General features: G+C 34.1%; 1 long non-coding RNA gene across 2 annotated transcripts; it reads right to left on the bottom strand.

The window, feature by feature from the left end:
* Positions 1 to 388: 388 nt before the first annotated feature.
* Positions 389 to 1,349, bottom strand: LOC130732102 (uncharacterized). 2 transcript variants are annotated; one of them, XR_009016942.1, is made up of 3 exons: positions 1,166 to 1,349; positions 797 to 1,075; positions 389 to 704 (listed from the first exon to the last, which is right to left on the bottom strand). It is a non-coding gene; the product is annotated as an uncharacterized LOC130732102 (long non-coding RNA). The 2 variants fall into 2 exon arrangements; XR_009016943.1 differs by having other exon boundaries at positions 797 to 933.
* Between the last annotated feature and the right edge of the window lie 15,855 nt (positions 1,350 to 17,204).

The following is a 17,204-nucleotide window of genomic DNA, read 5'->3' as shown; positions in this document are numbered from 1 at the left end:
GACTGAAAATTTGGCCCGAGTGCTATTATTTAGCACTCATTTTACTTTGTCAACTCAAATCACAATTTTTAAAAAATGAAATGCATTAACTTAAATTGAATATTGAATCCTTAATCTATGAGATGATTCTATAAATTATATTTATTTCTTAAAAAAATAAAAGAATCTCAATTAATTATTATGAATGAATTCACAAATGATTTAGAGTGAAAAAAGCATATTTTGTGTCTAAGTAAAATAATTTAAAATCCAAGTGATAAGTGTTTGTAACTTCAATCTTGAACAAATATGCTTTGTCAATCAAATTCAAGATTTCTGTGCGAATCGTGAGAGGATCAGAACCCTGAAATATTGAACAGATATATTATTTTCGTTGGTTTTATCTATATATGCAATTGCAGTTGAATGCTATGCCATTTAACTTGAATTCATACATAAGTTTCAACCAAATATGAACATGACTTGTTCAGTAGTGCAGACGCCTCCTGATCAGATAACACAAAGGTAGCTGTGTCTTTTGAATCCATAACCCTTAGTTGAATTCTAAACTTGTGAGTTGGAGAAACAACGTGACGATTACATGGCTCACAAAAATACATGCCATCGGCAGGATACACCTTCTTGCTACACTTGCACGCAGGATAATGCCAGACCATACCATATGCAATATACTTAACAGTACCAAGTACAACACAAAATGTTTTCTGAAAAAAAAAATGCATTAATCAATAACTGTAACATATGTTATTAGGACAGACATAATTAATATTGTGGAATTATGAAGTGAACAATATACTTCAGCAAGATCTTTGAGTTGCTCGATGGTTTTCCCATCACTCTTTTTTCTGAAAATCTTCTTCAAGGGATATTTTCTTTGAAGATTCTTGAAGCGGACTAATAACTTGTGCTGCAGGATCATTTGACTCCATAAATCTAGGAATTAGGCGTACATATGATTAATTCAAATAACTCTATCATAATAAGGTGAAAATAAATACACAATTTTTGTGATAAATATTTCAGAATATAATGCATATATCAAAGTCTTCCTAACAGTAGCATGAATCTTGCAGCCCTGTCATTTTAAAAATAAAGAAATTAAGCAATTTATGAATGCATTGGGAAAATTAATTAAAAAAGTTTAAATCCAAAAAAAATGGTATACCTTATCATCCATAAGTATCATGTCCATTGAAAAGGGTAGCTTAGAGCCATATAAGCTCGGACTAAGCCATAGATGACTGACTTTGGCAACAATTGTCCATGTTTCTTTAGAGGCATCCACCTTGGATAGATCGTCGATTCTTGAAGCCATCAGTAAAAAGGTTACTTTGAAATATGCAAGGAATGATGGAAAATGGTGGGAATGATGGATGAGAAATGTTTCATAAGGGGGTATATATAGTCTGAAATTAGGGTTCACACTCTGATTTTATTCCCTATGGTATTTCAGTAATAAAAGGAGCGGTCAAATTATTCATAGGAAATCAGCGTGTTATATTGGAAAAGTCTAGTCTTTTTGAAAATAATTTCCATCATATATTTTGCAAAGTCACAGGCCAATCCATCAATCATTCGTAAAAAATTAAAAAGATTCTTTAGCAAATGGCCTCCAATGTTAATTTCTTATAAAATTAAAAAGTCAAGCATTAATAATGCACGCATGAAATTGTGGGATTATGATTGATAAAACGTGGATTTATGGTTTGAAAAAAGTCAAGCAGAAAAAGCGTGCAGTTATGTTTTGAAAAAATCAAGAATTTATGATTGAAAAAAGAGGAATTATGATTGGAGAAAGTCAAGCAGAAAAACGTTTAAGCATGGACGTAAAAAGTCAAGGTATTTAAAATTTAGATATCTGATTGCCAAAAAAAATAGTAACGCTATGATTGGATTGGCTAATTCCAAGTCTGAATTTTTTTGTGTATCAATCTGTTTTTTTTGTGTATCGTCATTTAATAGGTGTTAATTTAATATATGACAAATTAGAGAGAAATTGATGTTGTCAATTAATGTGCGAGAGTCTCTCTGGCTGTGTCACTTATAACAATTTTCTTTTATAAAATATATAGATTATTATATATAATCCAAGTTGGAATGATTACGTACCTTTCAATCTCAATCACAGATGAAAGTCCAAAAAGGTTCTACAACTTGATAAAACCGTTCAGCCATGTTGAAACGGCCCATAGTTATATATGTAAATTTCATAATAATATGATATGATGGGTTGGTGAAATTTCCATTTAAAGGATTGCAAGTCATTATAATTGAACCCCCAGGCCCCACATCTAAATTTAATTAGTTTCAAATCATTACAAATGTTCAGATTGTTTTTTAATAGTAAGTCAATAGCGTGTCATAAGTTATTATATGTAATAAGATTTTTGCCTAAGATTTTAACATTTGAATGCACCCATTGAAAATATTACTTACTGAAATTGGAAAAGAAATTTATGAAATTTTAAACTTCTAAATAATGATTTTTTAAAATGTAGAAAGATAAAGAAATAATGAAATTTATATGGGATCTCTTTATGATCGAAGTGTTTAAAAATTGAGTTGGATTCTAATAAGGTGGAGTTCATATTTGGTAAATGTATAACTGGGTTTTAACAGCATTTGGTTTAAAGTTCGCATGATTTTTTTTTAATAGGCAAGTTCGCGTGATTTATAGATAGTGTGAATGAAAAAAGATTTATTAGGAGAAACATATTTATTTACTATGGTCTTTAAATTTCAAAATAATCAGTCTCATCACAGCTGATCAACTAGACGAATATCTTGGAAAAAAATTGAGTTTGATAAATTTTGTTTGATTGAAGTGATGTTTAATAATGTAATTGAAAGAGCAGTGATGTGGGATGCATAGATGGGACAAGAGATTTGAATCTGTTAAATTTGTTATAATTTTTTCCCACCACCATATATATTTTTATATCTGTCTCAACCAAGTAAATCCAACTTTTATTTTAATTCAAAGAATTAAAGTTCATTGTATATGCTCGGTGCATGTCTTAAACATCAGCATCGCCGCGACATGCATAGTGCTAATTAGTGACGTTTCCATTATTGCATTTGATATCTTGGTTTTTATTAAAGCCGCAAAGCATAAGAAAAAACGACACAATCGGGGAAAAGTTAAAATTAATAATGACTAATTAAAGGGAGGTAGTTTCTTTTATTGACAAATGTTAGTGATTAGTAATTATAAATGCTCCTCCTCAGGGTTTGAACTCTGAACATCCATCTCCAACACCTATTTCTACCATTAGCTCAACCAAGTGGGTTACCCCTCTCACACAATTAAAGGAAGGTAGTATAAAATTGTTTAGGGACAAAAATTTAATATGTTAAGTAAATTTAATAATAATTTTTGAAATGTAAAATTAGTATTAATTTTTTTAAATGAAAATTAGTATTAATAATTTTTTAAATGTAAAATTAGTATTAATTACTTGAAAGAGATGGTATAAAATGCTTTAGGGAAGCAAATATAATATTTAAATAGCATTATATGGAGAAAAAAATTCTCTTGAAACGGTGACCGTCCAATTTTACATCAATTTGTGCTCGTCTTTATAACAACTTTGTCCTTCTTGCGTGTCCACAAAGCTTAACCATACGGATTTGACTCATCTAAAGTGAGATAGAGTAATCTTTCTCTTTAGTGGGTGAAATAAATCATCATATTTATTGATGATAATTACTTACTTAAAAAATGTAAGCAAATAACTCAATCAATACTTGTGATAACTTACTTTACCTTCGCTCACTTTAGAATGTTAAGCCTCTAGTACTATCACTCTTCCTTATTCCCTAATAAAATGTATACCAAATGATAGCATCTTGTTTGCCCGTGCTTTTGATCATTAGGCTGAGATTGTGAAGCAGATTCTAGTTACCTATGAGAGAGCTTCTGGACAGGTTATTAACTTGGAGAAGTCTATGCTTTCCATAAGCTGCAATGTGCCTTAGAACAGACTTTATGAGCTTAAGCAGCTGTTGAATGCTAAGGCAGTAGAAAGCTTTGATAGATACTTGGGTCTTCCAACTCTAATTGGTAAGTCTAAAACTCAAATTTTCTCCTATGTTAAGGATCGTGTTTGGAAAAAGCTTAAGGGGTGGAAAGAGAAAACCTTCTCCCGCGCTGGGCGAGAGGTTTTGATTAAAGTTGTTGCACAAGCCATACCTTCATATGTTATGTCTTGTTATATGCTACCTAATGGTCTTTGAGCAGATATTGGGAATATGATTTCTAGGTTTTTTTGGGGAGGTGAAGTTGAAAGGAGAAGGCTCCATTGGGCTAGTTGGAGTAAGCTATGCAAGCCAAAGTATGAGGGTGGATTAGGCTTTCGTGATTTCAAATCCTTTACCACGACTTTGGTTGCGAAGAATTGGTAGAGAATTTACTCTCATCTAGAGTCTTTGATGGCTCAAGTTTTTAAAGGTGTCTACTTTCCGAATGGCTCTATCTTGAATTCTAGGAGAGGAGCTCGACCAAGCTATGCTTGGTCAATCATTTGGAACACTCGTTGGGTTTTTGAGCGAGGTGGGTGTTGGAGGGTTGGCATAGGCACGAGCCTTGATGTTTGCCATGCTAATTGGCGGCCCAATTGTTTATAGAGAGGACCTCATGCAAGAGCTCGGGATTCGTCATGTTGTGATTTAATGAGAGGCCCAGGTATGTGGAATTCTGAACTAATAGAGTTTGTCTTCTGTCCTAATACAGGAGCTCGAATTTTATGCATTCCGCTGACAATTCATGGAGGGGATGATGTTATTTATTGGCCCAGTTCGGTGGATGGCTTGTACTCTTCAAAACAGGGCTATGGCTTCATAAGAAGCGCGGTGGTGGCTGCCCAGGCTAGCTCCTCCTTTACTGCGTCTCCATTGCAGCCGAAACAGTGGAAGAAGTTATGGAGTAGCTCGAGTATCCCTCGGTGCAAAGAGCTCGCTTGGCGGGCGTGTTCTGGCCTTCTCCCCGTGAGGACAACGCTGGTATGGCGAGGTGTGGATGTTGAGGCTGATTGTCCTTTGTGCGGTTTAGAGCTTGAAACCATTGACCATTTGTGAATCTGGTGTGCGGTTACCAGAGCCTTCTGGTTTGGCAGCCCCCTTGCTCTACGGTTGGACATGTTTGGCGATTTGCAAGAATTTATAACATTTACTTGATACAGCAGAGGAGGACGCTATTTCTTTGTGGCAAGTTGCATCTTACGACTTATAGGAAGCACATAATCGAGTTGTTTTTGAAGGGAGGGGATTCTCGGTTCCCTTGGTTGTGCAACGTGTCCAAGATCTTTGGCAGCAGAAGGATGCGCGTGCGTCGGTGTCGCGGCATGGCCCCCCTCGGTGGCAGCTTGGCAACGTCCTGTGCAAGGGGTGATTAAGATAAATTTTGATGCTTCTTTCAGGTCATCTGCATATTCAGGGGCTGGAATGGTGGCCAGGGATCATGAGGGCCTCGTGTTGACTCGACAACTGCGTTTCCTATAGCAGCTTCTTCACCGGTGTTGGCGGAAGCCGCTTCCATGCGTTGGGCTATTGTCCTTGCTATCCAGCTCGGGTTTCGTCGCGTATGCTTTGAAACGGATTGTTTTCAATTGTTTCAATGTTGGACCAAACCTACGGATGATGCTTCTTACCTAGTTTATATTATTAAAGATTGTTTTGTTCTTTGTCGTTCTTTTGATGTAATGACCATTTCTTTTGTACGCCGCTCTGGCAATGCGGTGGAGGATTTGATTGCTAGGAAGGCTTCCTCGTTAGCTGAGTTAGTGTGGATTAAGGAAGTCTCTTCTGAAGCAAACTTGCTTGTTTCTACGGACATTTTGGTCTCTGTGACGGTCCAAGTTTAATGTTATTTCGTCATCGTTCAAAAAAAAAAAAATCATCAAACGCAAGAATTGCTGAACCATTCATAATGAGTTTTTTAACATACAAATGTTTGTTTAGTAGTAAGCAAGTTAGGCATTCGTAAGGATTAAACAAAAGTTCGAATTTTGAAAAAATCAATTGTTAAGACGAAAAATTATAATTTTCCGAATGACAAGAACATTCATGTTGAAGATAAAAAAAAAAGAATTCTCTAGTCATATCTCAAAATATTAACTTTATTATTTTAAACGCTCTTCTTATGAGAAACTGAACATTTGAGGTGTGAATTTTGCATGATTAAACGTCTACAGGTGGGTCCAATGAAGAATATAAGATAGACTTTTCTTATTTTTAAGAGTTAATTATGCGTTTGGCTCCGCATAATAAATGAAGTTTAATTTTAATCTCTTTTTGGAATAAATTAAAGTTGCAAAATGATCCTTACGTTCAGAAAGTACACCATTTTTAGTCCTTATCCGAGAATAAGCTCAGGTAACCTTACACTTGCATGTGTCCGACCAAACCTATGTGGCACGTCCATGTGTGTAAATAGAGGTTACGTGACAAACATGTGTAATTTTTATTTCAAATTAAAATTCCACGTGTATAATTTATAATTAAAAATTTGATTAAATTAAAGAATAAATATGACAAGAACTCTATATTCAATAATATTATTACCTGCCTTATTTTAAGACCCTAATTCCAAATCTTCCATGTTATTCATTTTTCATCATCTTCGTACATTTCTAGAAACAAATAAATCTTTTGCACCAATCTCATCTCCCTCCATTTTTTTCATCACAAAATACCATTATTATGAGAATACCAAAAAAATATATCGAGCGAGATAATCTATTCATATGTTCTTCAATTGAGCATTCACCTCCATAACCACCGAAATATGGGCTCGTTTGGTACGCTGTATAGTATAAGACTTGATAGTATTAGACTTAATTGTATAAGGCCTGATAAAATTGAATACTATACAACGTTTGGTGAGACATTGTATAACTTGTCGTATTGTTTAACTTAATACAATCATATGTTTGGTGGAGTAATGAATAATGATGGATAGTATAAAAAAGAAATATTTGTACAAAAATACCCTTAATACAAAGAAAACACAAAACAAACAACACCCCCCAATTATGCAGCAAATATGCAGCAACAGAACAAGCTGCAAGAAAAAACCCGAACACTAACTAGGCAAATAAACCAAAACTGGGCAAAATAACAGCACCAAGGACGAGGAACACTACAACATATAAGTACTAACGAGTCTCCAATTGAAGGTGAAAATTGCTTTCAAAATCCACTCCAAGCCCCACTAAGAACACGCCAGTAACCCCCCACAAATAAAAAAAATCACCAGAACTTGTGCTATTTAATATACATATTTTTCCTTTCAAAAATTAAAAAAAGAATGCAAGCAGGGGCCATGGGCAGCAAACGATCACATGAACCCCAAGAAAGGTAACACGGGCCTCATCTTCAAAAAGGTTTGGATCACACATAGAAATTGTCTCAAACAATTGAGAAAACATTGTCACACCTAGATATGGAACATTAACAATTAACATGAATTGAATAACCTAATTAGATTTCAAAAGAACGGCGAATTTGGGGAAAACACGGTTTTCATAAATCTAACAGGTAGACAAGGGTTCAAGAAAATAGAACAGATGAGGAATTGTAAAATTTCCATGGAGGAGGAAGAAAAGGAAGGTGGAACGATGAAGAAGATGGGGTGCAGAAACGTGACAGCAAGAAACGTCGAACGTGATGAGCGATGGATGAATGAGGTTAGGGTTGGAATATTTTTAAGTTGCTAATACATCAAAACTTATCAGGTCTTATCCTCCCTTTAGATGATGGATTAAATTATCCATCATTTTGATGTATTAGAAGGGTTGATGGATAAAGTAATCCAATACGATGTATCCACCAAACAACTGATAAGCCCATAACGTATTGTATAAGCTTATACAATCAGGCCTAATACGGTGCACCAAACGGGCCCTATATAACAGGTATGATATAAGAAGAGACCAGATATAGAAAAAAAGCTCAAATAACTTTTTGGTCCTTACAATTGTAAAAGAAATCATATTGAGTTCCTGAAAAATTTTCGCATCAAATTGGATCACTAGAAAATATTTTTTTAATTAAAGTAAGTCCTTTTGCTCAATTTTGACCGGTCAACGGTCCAGTGGCAAGCCTAGTCAGCTGAGGATGACCACATAGACTTTTTCACATCAATTTTAGTCCCTTGAAAAACATTTTAATCAATTTTAGTCCATGTTCTTCCACCTTCATTTTCTTGTTGCCTCTAATTTTCTAGGTTTTAAATGAACAAGGTGAATATGATGAACATATAGTTTTTTTAGGGTTTTGAATTTCTGGGTTTAAGGATTTGAGTTATGGAGGAAGAGGAAGAAGGTAGAAGAAGATGAAGGTGAGAGAACTGAGACAAAAATTGATTAAAATATTTTTCAAGGGACTGAAATTGATGTGAAAAAAGTCAACGTGGTCATCATCATCTGACCAGGCTTGCCACTAGACCGTTGACTAGTCAAAATTGAGCATAAAGACTTAATTTGATTAAAAAAATTTCTAGGGACCTAATTTGATGCGAAATTTATTTAGGGACCAAGTTTGGTTCGCTTTACAATTTCAGGGACCAAAAAGGTAGAAATAATAAGATATTTATAGAGTATTTGCACCATTTAATTGTGACCAAGTCACTCATAAGAGTGTTGATTGAGGAGAGGATGGTGGAACTTCCCGTTAGCATAACGTTTTTCCGAGCAAATACAAGTTCCTCCACCGTTGAGTTTACACAGCTGGTGGAACCTGCAATGACACTCCGACACACAAGTTAGAAGATGAGGGAGAAGTAGGAATTGAAGTAAGTGATGAGATGTGTGTACCTTGTGCAATGCTAGACTCGCTTCATAAGGTTGAGTTTTGAAGGCAACAAGGTAGGAGAGTCATGATGAATACGAGGTACAACTAAGGAGGGGAGTATGTGGATCTCCTGACATGCACATTGTTTAACTGAATGAGTGGGAGTGTGTTTGCATATTGTAGCAAGGATTTTGAGCATCGAACTCGTTCCTTGATAAGATATTTGTTGACTTGGGATAAAATGTGATGAATGGACACGATCGACTAGTTATGCCCTCAGTTGGGACATATATACGACTATAGGGAGACACTCGATTTGAGAAGGACGCAATCGATTTTGGTGAATGCAATAAGTTTGAGGGAGATATGTGTGGTCGAATGTGTGGCAATCAGTCACAATGAGAGGGTTTGGTTTGCTCAAGTGCAATGGCCAGTCGCTTGGTAGAGTCTCACTCCGAGGAGTGAGCCATAGAAAGATGGTGGGATCTATACATCCGGGTACAACTTGATCGAACCGAGTACAATTTACTGAGTTTCGTAGTCGTGGTCCCCAAGCTCTGGGAATGCGTGGATGCAAATGCCGAGAGATATAGATAGTTTCAAAGCGCCATGCAAGCTATTGTTTGACATATTTTATTGTGATATCGAGGGTGAGTAAGTTCCATGCATATTGGAAGATAAAGATAAATTTGAGGAGTTTATAAGTGAGATCATGGTAGTTGAATCGCGTATCGTACCGTGTATCGGAAGACCTATTTTTTGTCTCGTGTATCGTATCGTATTATGTATCGAACGATACAAACACGCACAAAAATAAGTTAAAAATGAAAAATATATGATATATTTAATGTAATTAATCAAAGGATGACAAAATGTAAGTCTTCATCTCCTTCAAAATCATCAATAACATGACAAATGCAAAACACTTCCATACTTTCTAAACTATGCTTTGATTATACAACTTAATAAACTTTAAAGTTCAAAGTTCAAAATAATCAAAGATGACAAATTGCAAGTGTTCATCCCCTCTAATAAACATCATTAACATGGCAAAATGCAAAGTACATTCATACTTGCTATGCTTAGATCCTACAACTTAATCATAATCTAACAAATCAAATCATTCATCATCATCCCCAAGGTCTATGTCTCTGTCACTAAGAGCATCTCCAATGCAAGGTTCTTAGTTCTTATTTTTGAGTTAAGAACTAAGAACTAAGAACTTTACCATTGGAGATGCTAACATGCAGCTCTTAGTTCTTAAAAATAAGAACTCAGTTCTTATATAAGGAGTTTTACTTTTTGAGTTCTTAGCTTAAAACATTAATTATTTCTCTCTCATCCAAATTACTTAATTTATTACTTTATGAGTTTTGTTTTTTACTTTATGAAAAGAAAAAGTATAAATAATGTGGTTGGTGGGACTAAATGAATAGTGATAAGAACTAAGAACTCATGGTTGGAGCAAAATTGTTTGAGAGTTGCTTAAGCACATGTGGCAATTCGGGCCCACATGAATAGTGCTAAGAACTAAGAAATAAGAAATAGCATTGGAGATGCTCTAAGTTCATTATCATCATCATGTTGAAGCTCTTCCCCTTCCTCTCCAACTCTAATGATCTCTTCAACTTCACTCTCATCTCCCATTAAAGATATACCCTTATCAGTCCTTGCATTCAAGTTTCTTGGGGGTTTTAGGGTGATTTCAATCCCTAAATTGATTGGGTCAGGTGAGTCGACCCACTTTGGCCCAGATTAAAAAAAAAAAGGCAAAAAAAGAAGTCTTAAAATAACAAATACCTGAATCGGTGCGATAGATCTTCATATCACGATACAACGATACATGATACGATACAGCCGATACAAGTGCGATACAGGGACAATTCGATACACAGGTACGATACGTATCATTAGGCTAAAAAAACGTATCGTACGATACTTACTACCATGAGTGAGATAACTTATATATCTAATACCTTATTAAGATTTTTGGTGAAAAATGTGAAGTCCAATCCAATTGTGGTTTAATTTGTTATTTAATGCTCTATGTTTTTTATGGTGCTTGATGTGGTACCTTAAGTCGGATTAAGGCGTGGTACCCAAAATGAGTTGGCATGGTTTGATAATAAAGACTCATGTACCGGTAAAAATTTAATTTTGTTCTATCGTAGTAATGCGGCGTTCCATTCTTAGGGACATGAGATTTGCGAGTTGTGTTTTCTGAGCTTTGTTCATCCGTCAACCGTAGTCATTTTACGCGCATCTCCATCATCATCATTCATTTCCACCACTCGTTCATTTTTCATTAAAAAATGAATTTCATGAAATGAAGTTAATTGATAAGTAAAGTAAAACTTAAATATGTAGTTTTTTTACCTTGAATAACATGATAATAATCTATTAAATTACTTAATACGGGTATCACACAAAAAAAATTTAGAACACCACCGAATTTTGGACCGGATCCCATGTGCAACAAACCTTCTCTTGCGCGGTGTTCTCCCTTCCGCGGAAGTGGCTCTTTGTAATTTTTGTGGCCTTCATGCTGAGTCCTGCTCTCACCTTCTATTCTCTTGTCCCTTCTCAGCGGATATTTGGCGAGCTTGTTATAGTTGGTTGGGATACTCTACTGCACTACCAGATGATGCTCGAGTTCATTTACTGCAATTTCAGTTTGGCTGGAACTTAGCTCAGAACCGAGGTTTGCTCTCTGTTTGGATGGCCACAATTTGGTCTCTCTGGCTTGTTCGGAACGAGGTGGTTTTTAGAGGGGGAACTCAGGATTTTTCATCAGTGCTTGAACGGATTAAATGGAGGTCTTGGCTCTAGAATAAATCAAGTTTGCCTGAGTTCAGAAATTCACTGTTTGAGGGGTACAATAACCCTGTGTTATGTGTTCAAGGGCTCTAATTCTTGGCTGTGGAATGTGGTGGGCTTGGAATTTTTTGGTGCAGTTTTGGAATCTACTTATATTGTAATTGATCATTCATGTTGGACTGTCTCTTTGCTGGGGTAGCTCATGATATTTATCTTTTCGTCTGTGTATTAGTAGGTGGCTGGGTTTCATGCTTTCTGCATGCTTTTTCCTTTTTCATGTATTTTTATGATAAGTAGTCTTTTGGCTACTTCCCCTTTCTCATGTATTTGAGTTTAGTACCCTTTGTGCTAAAGTTAAATACAATTTTGCTTAAAAAAAAAAAAAGGACACCACCGAATTTACTGTTTTTTTAGGCATTTAATGCTCTATGTGATGATCTAAATTACTTTCATTTATGTCCAACATATTTTCCGTTTATCGTAGAGTCGGGAGATTTAGTCGTTTATTGGGTTCCCAACCGAGTACTGAGTACTGAAACGTTACAATTTGGAATTACAAATCAGGAGAATCTGTGCAGCCAACACCAGGGTGTAAAACAATACGCAGGTTTGCAGATCGAATTTGAGGTACCCTACAAGGTTGTTTCTGATACAAGTCAACAAGTCTAGCTACGACCAAACATAGCTTAATTAATTAACAGATTAATGAAACCCAATATATATCGGACAAAATCAGCTTGCTTATATTATGCAAATTGCTTTAAATTATCAAATTATATGTACCTTGTTCCTGGATGACGCGGTTGTAGTTGCTGCTGGTAGCGTGTTTTGTGGGCTAAGCACATGCAATTAAGCAATTGAACAAGTTGAGTTATCTATTGATTGGACACAAAGAGGGATTATCGATCTTCTTGTTTTCATTAGGTGATCAGGGTCTTAGGTTATATATAAAATATATATAAAGGACAAAAATTTAGGATTCATTTTATAGCTGGATGCTTGTTCATCTTCCAACCATAAATAAGTAGTAATTACCAAAATATTAACATTGACTAGAAATTACTTAATGATACAATTATTTCATTATATTTAACATTGAATAATAGTTTCAAAAAAAAAAAAAACATTGAATAATTATATAACAGATATAATCTTGTCATTCCAAACAAATTGGTTCATGAAAATATATGAATTAACTATAACAAATTTGTACGTTTATATTTATACAAAATGACTTTATAAGGAAATTAAGAAAAATTAAATTTTAGTTAAATAACTAATTATTTAAGAGAGAAATTAATAAAAAAATATTTTGATTAAAAGTTAAATTCATATATATATATATATAATTTTTAATTTGAATTTCATTATCCATAAAACAGCAATATATGATGATTTATGTATACCGTACGGACACAAAAACATTAACTATATATAGATTATTAGATTTCATTATATTCATATATTCCATGAGATTGAAATATGCTGAACGAATAATTGCAAGTGGCTTAATTAAAAATGGCAGTATATAGTAGTAATAGTAGCTGCTGATCTTAATTAGTCTAGCTGTTATATTTTTATAGGACTTAAGTAGTCATCAAGCCCTTAATCTACATTTTCTTCTTATACGTTCAAAGGAATGCCAGTTTGATATGGATATAACAAATCTCTTAGCATTGGAACTATGATAAACATTGATGGAATGGCTCAAAATCTTATTTCTAAAATTATCAAATCTCTTTTAGCAATATTCCGCGGAAGTGAGACCCAAGAGAAGGGGAAGAAAACCTTGAGAATGTCATATCGAGATGTGGTCCCATGGTTTTTATTTTATTTTAATAAAAGTAAAAAAAAAAAGTCTTATACTTTTATTATTTTAAGTGTAAAAAGTATTTTAATACTTCCCAAAGTATAAACTTTTAAGAATGTTAGTATCCAAAAAATGTCGTCAAAATGATAAAAATGATTATATTTTTTTTCCTTCATGGATGAAATTGTGAGTTTAATTTTTAATACAACAATAAACAAAGAATGTCAGTGAACTTTATATCTATATTAATATTCATAGTTTCATACTGTAATGAATTTTTAGAAATATAATCATTCATTCATGTGTAATTTGCATTATATATCCTTAAGTTTTTAAGATAATTAGTTTTTTTTGAATAGAAGATAATTAGTTCTTGATTAAGTTGTTTGTTGGGATTTATAAATTAATTTAACCCAAGTATTATGGAGAGACTAATGACACTCATTTACTATCCCAAAATGGTTGTTTAAAATTATATATGCACACAATTCAAGAATTTATATAATTTCATTAAAACGTCACTATTTTGAGTATTAAAGAAAGAAACTAATTGATGAGAATTGTGATAAGTGAGAATGTGAGGCAATAATAGATGAAAACTTTAGTTTCGAATGAGGCGGATATAAATTCACGGAAATTAAATAAACAGTCATAAATTTCTAAAATAATGAAAAATAAGTGAATAACTAATGTAACAACTGTTTTGGAATGAATAGATAATGAAGAAAGAGTTCAGGGTCCTTGGGAAGGGAAGTAATAGAAATAAGAACACTATGTCGGTGCAGGGTATAGAGATAAATACAGAGTGGCCCTTTGCGTGGTCACATGGATTCCTCTGTAATCTGAAACTTGTCCCATGCCTGAACAATCCTGTTTGCTTTCGTTCTGGTTCTTGTTCTTCCCATTTTATTTTATTTCTTCTCTTTTTCATTTCCCTCTATAGCTCATTTGTTCTGTTTTTAACTTTTTATGGATCTTTCTCCGAATCTCCACTACTCGTTCATAGTGAAAGGACCACCTTATCCTTAAGCTCTACACAATATATCGACGACGCTGACGAGGGATATATCTGACCGTCGTCATGGGAATCTGATTATATATGTGTGTGTGTGACACATATATTAGTTTTTTTTCTCTCTATGGTTTTGGGTTGTTGTCATACCAGACAGCCATTATTTTTGGTTGTTTCACGACCTAAATTAGATTATTGGATTATTTTCACCTTATAGTTTGAGTAAGTCTTTTTTCATGTACAATTTAATATGTTGGAACTGCGGATAAGATTATTCACGAGAGACTATACTCCTCTGCTTATTTTTATAAAAATCAAATTAACTTTACGCACTCCTTAAGAAAGTTGGTTAATATAGATTTTTGCATTAAATTTGTTTTTAAATGTTGTTGAATTTCCAAAGTTGTCTTTAACATACTCCTTTAAGTTGGAGTACTTCTTTTTAATCTCTTTTCATCATTAATGTATTTCCATATTTCTAAAATTGAATAAGGGTAAAATTGTGAAAAAGTAATTAATATGACACAATTTTATTTGGTTCGTTTAAAAAAGAACAACATTCATCCCTCATTTAGTTCCTATAAAAAGGAACAGAGGGAGTGTATAGGAGAAGATATATGTTAGGTTATATTAGTGTATCACACTAGTAACCTTATATGTTTGAGAACATCAGATAACGTTTTTATAAGACGTTGTTAATTGGCGAAGACAACACCTGAGGCCATTAAGACATATTTATCTTCATATTTCAAGCACGATGTCTTGTGGGCTGGGCGGACCCTAGATATTTAGGACCCAACCAGACTAAGAGCCTATGGAGACCCAGAGAAGCTCGGGAATCTAACAAGGTGTGGGAAGGATGGCAACCTGAAGCTGCACGAGTTGCTCGAATAGGGCGACCTCACCCTTGCACGAGATAAGGCCGTCCATTAGGCACGAAACTCTTAGAATAAATCTTATGTAAGAGTTATTTGGCCGAGGATTAGGAGGCCCAATAACCCAAATAGACTAGGGTTTCCGACCATCCCACTATAAAAAGGAGGTCATTTATTGTACTAAGGATCTTTTACCTCATTTTATGACAAAACAACTTTATTCCTTTATTATTTCTTACTTTTATGCTCTGTTCTAATAGGATCTCTGGTCTTAGTCAGGGCTGGGTCTAGAACAGTTTGAATTATAATAATTCATCACTGCTGGTAATACCTTTTCGCAAAAAAAAAAGTGGTAGTTATAAACTGTTTTTTTAAAGGCCGAAATATATAAAGTTGTAGATCGTTGGTTTATTAGCGGGGGATTTTAGCGCGTAAGTTCCCATGGTAAATCAACAAGGGATTTTAGCACGCAATTTACCAACAGTCTTAGTCGTGGGTGAAGTGACACGAAAATTTTGGGCAGCATTTATTGCACTTCATGAAAATATTGAATTAATGATGATCTGGTCGTTGGCAACATGTTTTTTATTTAAAAAACTAACTTATCGACGGTATAAGACGTCGGTAATTTGGCAGTAATATTTTTTCTTATGTGATTAGTTACCCCCAAATTATCGAAGAAAAAATCATTGGTAATTTTAAAATTTAAAATTGATACCTACCAATAAATTGACGGACTTTAACAAATTAAAGAATTATTACAGAAAGATTTACCTACAAAAAAGTCGTCAGTAATTTAGAAATTTCAAATTGCCGCCTACCATAAACTTGGTAGACTTTAAAAAATTTCAAAAACAGCTAGTCAGTAACGTATAATCATCTCGAAAAAAAATCATTGATAAGCTACCTACAGATAAAATTGCTAGTAACATATAAATACGAGTTTGCAGATCATTTTACTCACTTCTTCTTCTTCTCACTCACTTTTGTATAAATTATAAATAATGATAATTTTAAAAACTGCAAAATACTCATTTTGTTGCATATAAGAATGTCACCTGATAATTTTTATTCGCGGCAAAGGAGCTTTTTTTTGTGCAGACCATATCAATTACCGACGAAAAAATTCAGCAGTAATTTAGCGACGAAAAAGGTTGTCGGTAAGTTGCGACAGAAAAGCTGTCAGTAAGTTAGCGATGGAAAAACCATCGCTAATGGATGGATGGATGGTGGTGGTGATCATGAAAGAACCGTCAATAGTCGCATGCTACAGGCTGTCGGTAAATTACCGATGTTATAGGTGTGAGTAAATTATCGACAACTTCAATTGTTGGTAAACTACTAGTGACCATTGCCGAAGGCACATTACTGATAGTTTTTACCAAGGTCGTCGGTAATAAATTACTGATGAGCCCAATACTCACGATCAGTTGGACACCGTTGGAAATGACGTGCTATATACCAACGACTATAGGAAATTAGCCACGATTTTTGGTTATCCGTAATGCGCAACTTTCTTGTAGTGAATTTTATAGATATGATACATGTGATAGTGTCTTTCAACCATTATGTGTATTTCCAGATAAAATCATATATATACCAAAACATGTTGTTGAACAATACAAGATTACTAATGTAATATTCAAGAGAGGGTTCTCTCACATCAAAATTCTCTCATATTTTCTTATGTGAAAGTTTTTATATTTATTTCTCTCTTCATATGTTTTAAATAAGTGAGATAATGTAAATGTTTAGAGGTTCAATTAAAGTCGTGAGATTTTTGTTTTTTGTTTTTTATATACTTTGGAGATTGTGGTCTTTTTTTACCGTCACAATTTGCGATTGACAGTGTGTTGGAGTTCGAATTAATATTTGGCACATATCAATATGGAGTTTTAAA

This window comes from Lotus japonicus, chromosome 1 (assembly GCF_012489685.1).
Source record: "Lotus japonicus ecotype B-129 chromosome 1, LjGifu_v1.2".
Classification (NCBI taxonomy): domain Eukaryota; kingdom Viridiplantae; phylum Streptophyta; class Magnoliopsida; order Fabales; family Fabaceae; genus Lotus; species Lotus japonicus.
The sequence above is the reverse complement of the archived record's forward strand: the minus strand, read 5'-3'. Positions and strand labels throughout refer to the sequence as shown.